This window comes from Colletes gigas, unplaced genomic scaffold (genome assembly GCF_013123115.1).
Source record: "Colletes gigas isolate AHSC1104 unplaced genomic scaffold, ASM1312311v1 Colletes_gigas_Sc00021, whole genome shotgun sequence".
Lineage (NCBI taxonomy): Eukaryota > Metazoa > Arthropoda > Insecta > Hymenoptera > Colletidae > Colletes > Colletes gigas.
This window is the reverse complement of record NW_025106650.1, coordinates 1575078-1582573: the sequence shown is the minus strand read 5'-3', so window position 1 is coordinate 1582573 and position 7496 is coordinate 1575078. Positions and strand designations below refer to the sequence as shown.

At 42.7% G+C, this 7496-nt stretch overlaps 1 protein-coding gene across 2 annotated transcripts in view; it reads left to right on the top strand.

Moving 5' to 3' along the window:
• Positions 1-2177: 2177 nt before the first annotated feature.
• LOC122401057 (RNA-binding protein 24-like) overlaps positions 2178-7496 on the top strand; it is a 37088-nt gene continuing 31769 nt past the window's right edge. For both annotated transcript variants that reach the window (XM_043402973.1, XM_043402972.1), the window contains exon 1: positions 2178-2551. The gene's annotated coding sequence lies outside the window, so the exon portion shown is untranslated. The remainder of the gene's footprint in view (positions 2552-7496) is intronic.

Here is a 7496-nt window from a genome sequence, read left to right as displayed (position 1 = left end):
CAGCTTTGATCGATGTCGAATATAAAGATGTTTATTGCGTCAGAATTGTGTATAGTACTAAACGAAGTATCCAGTGAAAAATATATGTATTTATGTTGTTCTGAATGCCAGCCTGTAAAATAGCGAACGATCGATCGGAATTTAGAAGCATCCGCTAAAACTCGAGGCGTACTGCGTATTTCGAAGTTTATCAAAGGGACACCCTGTCCATAAACAATAAGGGTGTCGGTTCACCCTTTCAAGGCGCGCGTCTTGACGTTCCTTTAAGGGTGCGCCTCATCGAGTATGCAACCACGTAGCAACGAGCATATATAGTAGATATACCTACGAAATATGCCATGAGCACACGCGTTTTGAACCTGGTGCACGTGTACACGGAGAACAGCTCGTTCTGTGTGGTAAATGCACCACGCTCGGGTAAGAACCCCGGCTTCACGTATGAGGGACGACAGAGGAGAGAGACAGCTGTGGGGCAGCTGGCAGCGCGTGCCACGAACCTATGGGGTCTCCTTCAAACGCGGACGACGACGATATCCTATACTTTGTGACACGTAACTAACGGCATGTTTCGAACAATGCGACGAACAGAGGTTGCTGATCGTCCAGCGTCGAGGAAGAGGTTCGTCAAATTATAATTACCGTAATAATGCACGGTGCCACTTGACAGTACCACTTTCAGTTGATCATTTATTGTCAGAGATACCCTGTATATTGATTCGAAGCTTCCAAAGTAGCCATTCGATGCAAATACGTTTCGTTTAGCTCGCGGATAAAATGCACCTTTATGAACTGGGAACTCGAAAGGATACCAGTGACGGGGAATACTTTCAAAATAATCATTCTCGCGAACAGGGAACGTACGATAGATGAATTATAATTTGACTTATGCTCGATATTATTCTGGAGTTGTTAATATTAAAACATACAACGAATTTGTTTCGCATAATTCCTTAAAACCCGGAAGAACAATCATGACTGAAATATATTGCAAACGAATTCAAGAAACGCGTGTGAAATCACCAATGGAATAACATTTTGCGCAAGAACGTAATAAATGAAATGAACTTTTATTCACCAACGGAGTATGATTTTATAATTTGAACATTCTTCGTACAGTAAATTCATTATTTTCTCTTGGACTGCTATTTCTGTGTATTTTTCACCCTCGAGCTCGAGGGTTGAAACTTTATAACAAAGAGATTGGTTAAATCTGACTAAATTGTCGCGTCTTTATTATATCGACACCTTTAATATTTTTTACGTCAACGCCCAATACTTTTGTCCCTCTTTGTTTAATTTGTTCCTCTTATTTGTGGAAAACGCATACAGGCCATCGGTATTGTGCGAGATTGAACGGGACGTTGGGCTTCCTTCAAAGTTTTTCACCCGTTCCAAAGAAAAGAGATCAGCGGGTTCAAAACCTTCGGGGGAGCGTTTCAGGCTAGTGAACATCTGCTGTCGTCTGCAACGATAATAATTCGAACAGCTGATACTTCTCGACGGACCACCGCCTTGCCTCACGGATCCCGTAGGATCGTTTCGACCCGAGCGCTTTCGAAGGCTGCCGAAAATTGTGGCAACGTCCTGTCGTTCCTTCCCATCGCGTTAACCGTCTTGTTGTATCTTCGTCGTGGAATTTTTAGAATACGCGAGAAAGTAGTGATATGCAGCGAGAAACTCCGTGTACATAAAAATTACCAGGCAGTAAAACACGGACTCGGTACAAAATTTATTTTCGATACAACACTTTCCTCGTTTATTTTACTCGAGTACTCTTTATTATCATTTACGGTTAGATAATTGCATAATATACTGTAAAATATTTGTATCGTATTATTTACTTAAACGAAAATTATTTCGACGTAACGAAGAACGCAACGAAAGGTTCTCCTAAGTCGCTGAGAATGGCGTAAATTTTCGTAACGAAAGTTTTCACAGTCCGCTGTCAATGATTAATAAAAACTCTGAAATTCTTTTTACGGGTCGAAACGACGAAAGATTTGTCAACACATCGTCAACGTGGCCAATTCTATTTCGTTCGTCCCTCGTCCTGGTGCCGTTGCGCTACGCTACTGGCACAACGCGATGGTGGGGGTACGGGATGCACCAATCAAAGGAGAAACCGCCGAGGGACCCGGCGAACTGGTGTGCAGCACGGTAACTTAAAGGTAGTTCGGTACTCGCACGTGGGCATTCGTTCGTGTCGGATGTGTGCGCGCAGGGAAAATCGCCAATTGTAAAGACATCATCAGTTACCCACGTACGTGTCCGGCAATAGTGTAACCCGCGGTAAATTTGCATATTATTGGACGCGAGAAATTTCGATAGAAGTTACGTTCGGCGCGATAACGACTGAAAAACGAAAACTCCCGTCAACGCGAGCAGCTGTTGTCCATGTGTATTGTTTTAACTGCGACGTCGATTTTTATCGTCGATTCCTAAACACTGATAGAGGAGTTTACTGGTGCGAGTACCTTCCTGGTGTTTTTTTCGTTGGGATTAACTACGATATTACAGTGCATCCAGCAACGACGGTCCAAAGGAACGAGAGGTATAGAAGAGTTCTTATTCTGCACGAATATTTTGTCGGAACCTCGGTTGCCCAATTGCGCTCGAGCGGGTTCGATATTCTGGCGCTTTGGCATGATATCATTAGAACGGTCATTAAGAACGCGTTAGATTGCACAATGGAAAATAAATGGCTCTTTCGAGAGTTGTGAAATTTATTCTCCAGCCGTTCGAAATGTAATCCCTTTAATCTTTTAAGTTAAAAGGTAGTAAAACGTTCGTTGGCGTTAAATTTGGTCGAAGGTTGAACCGTGCCGGTGACACGACGCGGGATCCCATCGCGCATTAATGAAGTCTCGATGGTAATCGGGCCACGCGGAACATTTCGGACGGATTACAACGCGAGTCTGGAAATGCTGTTTACCCGATGGCCAAATGTTTCGGCGAGGCCGTTTCTCGCACGTTCGTAAAACTATCTGCTTATTCTCGCGGTCGCTCCTCTTTCACCCCTGCTGCAAGCGGTCTCGTCGCGACAAAGGGGTACACGACGACGGGCACGTGTACCACGACGTTTATTAATAAACCTCGACGTCGGCTCGACGATTTCTCTTTAGCAGAAGGCCTGGAAACGTGTGCAGGTGATTACAGTCGTCTGGCGTGAAGAACCAGGAAAACATAATTTCGTTCGTTATTTTCTTTCCATAGTACGAGCAATTGTCATAAATAGCGTACAACCAATTAGCGATCGCGATGAAAACTACAATTCGAAACCGATTTAATTGTTGCAATAGTACGGGACAGTGATTCTCAGTGTGCCCCTCGAAGTCTGCGTATAAAACATTTTTCTCGTTTTATCTTATACTCGTTGCAAATAATAGAAAAGTAACTCGTTCAATTTAGATTTATTCAACTTTTACATAGTTTGATCAGGCAATAGTTCTATCTGTAAGAAAATTTTTTAATACTATTCAATACACAAAACTAATTTATAATTAATTACTATGTCAGTCAATATTAATAATTTAATTAAATCCAAGATTTGTTGAACGTACACTTTTTTTGTTAAGCAGTTAACTTATATTAAAAGAATATTAACAAAAGTTCGCTATAGGGTGTCTCAAATATTTTCCTTTATCGAGTTCGAAAGGCGAGGTTTGAGAAACACTGATACGATGAATTAAAACATTACAAAATTTATATAACAGTGTGGGGTATAAAAATATTATTCGAAATTAAAAATAGCCGATGGTTTTACAAAATTTTGAATTTTTGAATATTTTCATGAATCTGCTAGGAACACTATTAAGCTGCAGTAATAAATATCGGAGTATGTATATGGAGACGCAGAATTAGGTTTCGAACGTTAAGGAATACACTGGTTCCAGGGTTCAAGAATAGCGTAGCAATGAAATTTACGTAACTTCCAGTATTAGATTCCAGAACAACAGGTTAATGGGTGGGTGTTGGAAACTTGAACATTCGTACGACGTTGTTTCATTCGTGCACTAATACTTTTTACAGTACTTTTTCCCTCCCTATCGGTGGTTAAACAAAGCCCAGGCATACCCTGGTGTTTTCTGGAACTCTGGCCTTTGCGACTTTGGCCGAGAAGATATTTTAGTTAGTTTCGTCGAGCGCGTGGCAATTGGCCAATGTCGTATGCGCGAGGCTGCTCCGTGATCGGAGCGTGATTTCGTAGTCTTTCGCGAGTCTATCGGAAATTATTTCTGCGCGAACGTCTCGATACTCGATATCTTCGATGACAGATTATACCTCCTGCACTCGCAGTCGACAGAAAAAAAATCGGATTATCGTTTTTCGCAGACTTTGTACGGGATCTATTTTAATCTATCGCCTCCGTAGCCGACCGAGTAACGTTTCCCACTGAATTTAGCGTAAGAAAATTTTCGAGGAATATTTCCTTTACACGGAATACACATTGCCCCGGCCCTGGAGTGCAAACAATTTCTTAGAATTCAACGGTTCGACTTATTTATACTCGACGACGCTTATTCCCGTTGATTTACGAGACATTGTTGACTCCCCCCATGGCCGTTACAGCGACACGTCTTATTACCTGAAGGGTTGGAACCTTCCCCCCCCCCCCTCTCCCCTAACATCTTGTACCCTTGCGATACCCATTGAAAAGAAAGCTAGAAAAATGTATATCTATGTTACTACACGTGGTTCGCCACAGTAGCGTTGCCTGCGTTTCTTTTCTCCGCGTATTATAAATATTAATTGATTTATGGAAATCGTGAAACGCTACGATCGCTCTTAGAAGAATCGTTTTATTCGACATGGTGCGAAGATTCTTGTGCACTGAACCAAATGCACAAACGTTCCCGTTTTAAATAACTTTCTAATTTTGAATGTTGCTCGGATCTCTTGCACACAAGCGTCTTCGTCTTTAAAACCTGGCACTGAACTACCTTTTTACGATTGTTTGGTCTCGATGGTCGCACTTCCGTTTTCCTTATTTTCACGTAAATCCGAATCGTTCGTCAAGATTTTAAATATAATTTTAAACAACTGCGATTCAAAGTATGTAAGGTATCTAATTATTCTCATTCTGAATGAAAATTTCGAATAACGAACAAAAGACGAGTAACTTTTTCCCCCGTTGCGCGTCGAACAACAATTAGAATTTTAGGTGTGGAATGAAACTGTCGTGGGAATCGAATCGAATTTTGTTCGTCTATGTAAGTTTCTTTAGGTGTTTATAGAATTTAAGATGCGCGTGATAAGATGTGCGTGATACATAGTAATATATTCAAGTTACTCCAGCAATATGTTAATATAACATCTTTGCGGATAAAAATCAGCAGAAGTGTTTCTTTTGTTCATTCGTTGTTACGTGCATTTTACATAATTCCATCACCTAACGTTCTATGTTCCAGCACTCAACACGCTTTTGTGCGATTATCAAACTTTTTAATATAATTTTAATCCGTGTTTCAAGGTATACAAGGTATAACAATTTCAGTAATTATCTAATTGCGGGATTTCCCAGGCCTTCGATGTGTTTGAAACGTACGATTTAGTATATCAGTGCATAATATATCAAATTTGATACTTTTGGAAGTGAAATCTGCAGAACCGTTTCTTCTATTATTTAACGCGACCCTTAATTCTCGTGTCCCCCAAATACGCTTTCGACTTTGCACCTTACTTAATTTACGAGTGCAATACATCTCGATCCTCTCGAATACCTGAATCGTTCGAATATCTAAACATTCTGTTTTCGGCGGTCAACGCGCCAAAGTATTCGAAGTTTGGGTTAATAACAGCATGTAGCTCGCTGTGAACGTATACTTATCTTTGCATTGCATTCGACTCTGGGTGGGTAAGACGTATCATTATTATAATTACTATCCGATCTCGTTAACACCTATCGCGGAAAGTAGGTATTTCGTGCGGCTCTTTAACATAATTCCGTTTAATATAATAAAAAAAAAAAAAAAAACATAATTCCGTTTAGATATAAACATTGGGTTAGGTTGTAGAACGGTCTTCTTCGCTGAAGAATACTTTCTGTAGGTACTTTGTTTCCTCTACAATTTTTATAATATTTTTTTAGATATATGTTATTACAATTTGTTTAGCATTTTCAATTTTTAACGACTTCTTTCTCGTTGTTATTTTGGCTCCAATAAACGGTTGACTGGAAACCGTGTATTTCTGGTGTACACATTTTAAGGGTTGATCTCGTCAATAATTTTTCGTTCGATTATTCGACTCGAATAGGATTGATTTGCCAAATGTTTAGAAATTTCTATTCCACGCAACGTTTTGCACATCTTATTCGGCTCGAGTGGCTCGCGATGCTTTTGTGCGGTTCTAGCGTACACGAGTCTCGTTGCGGAGACTATTATCAGTCCGTTGATCACATTTACCAGCAAACATTATACACCAGCAGTTAGCTACAGCGAGCAAATTAATCGCGGAATACACCCTGTATTGCGAATGCAAACCACTGTTTAGCATTTATCAGCCACGCACGGTCGTTGCTTCCACGGTAGCCGTATTAAAAAAAAAAAAAGAAAAAAAGGAAAAAGAAAAAAAAAGAAAAAGCGGCCTTTATGCTCGACCGAACATCCCGGGCGTAGTTGCGCCTAGGATGAGGGAAAAAAGGGAGAATGAGCAACGGCGGTGGTGGAGGAGGAGTCCGATGGCAGTACAACAATATGATTATACGGCGTGCTGCACCGGTTTTCTGCAGCAGCTGCCGTCGTTTTAGGGGATCGGACAGAAACGGACGACGGAGGGCCGTTCTGGTGAAGTGGTGCACTGTCACGGATGGTGCTGGTAGTGGTAGTGAGAGGCAGGTGGGGTGGGGGGTTGCAGGAGGGGGTCGGAAGAGAACGCGAGGCCCACTTCGCAGGGTCTGCTCGCCCAATGCTTCGCACAATACGAGCGCGAGAAAGAGCCAGGAAAGGAGGAAAGAGGAAAAAAGTGAAAGAGGGCCCCGGTCTCTACCTCCTCTATCCTTGCCCTGCAGCATTGCAGAAATTCGAAAGCCGAGCCGGACGAAAAGTACCCTGCTACCTAGGCCCCCGAGCTGTTCCCTGCTCCATCGCGACGAGACCGACCTGGGCTCCCTTTTCAGGCCGTTACCGAGCCTTGAATGGAGGTCAGGGTCCCTTCTCCTCGCCCTTTTCTTCGCTCGAGGTACCTTAGGCGCGTCCTTCTTTCGATCACGCCGGTCCTGCCTGTTCTTCCTCTTTTTGCCACCGGCTCGCCGGTTTTCCCCCGAGCGCACGCAAGGGGCTCTCTCTGCTTCCGCGCGCGAAGGGGATTCCGATCCGTTCCCTTTTGTCCACGCGCGCGCACACAGAGAGAGGAGTCATCGATTCGAGGGAATCGGGAGATGAGCGTGTGGAAGAACGGTACCACGGGCCATCCAAAGGGATGAGCTGTTTATTTTCGTCCTTCTCTCGATGACATACGACGCAGGGTAGACGCAGCTCGAACATGGCCGAGCGCGC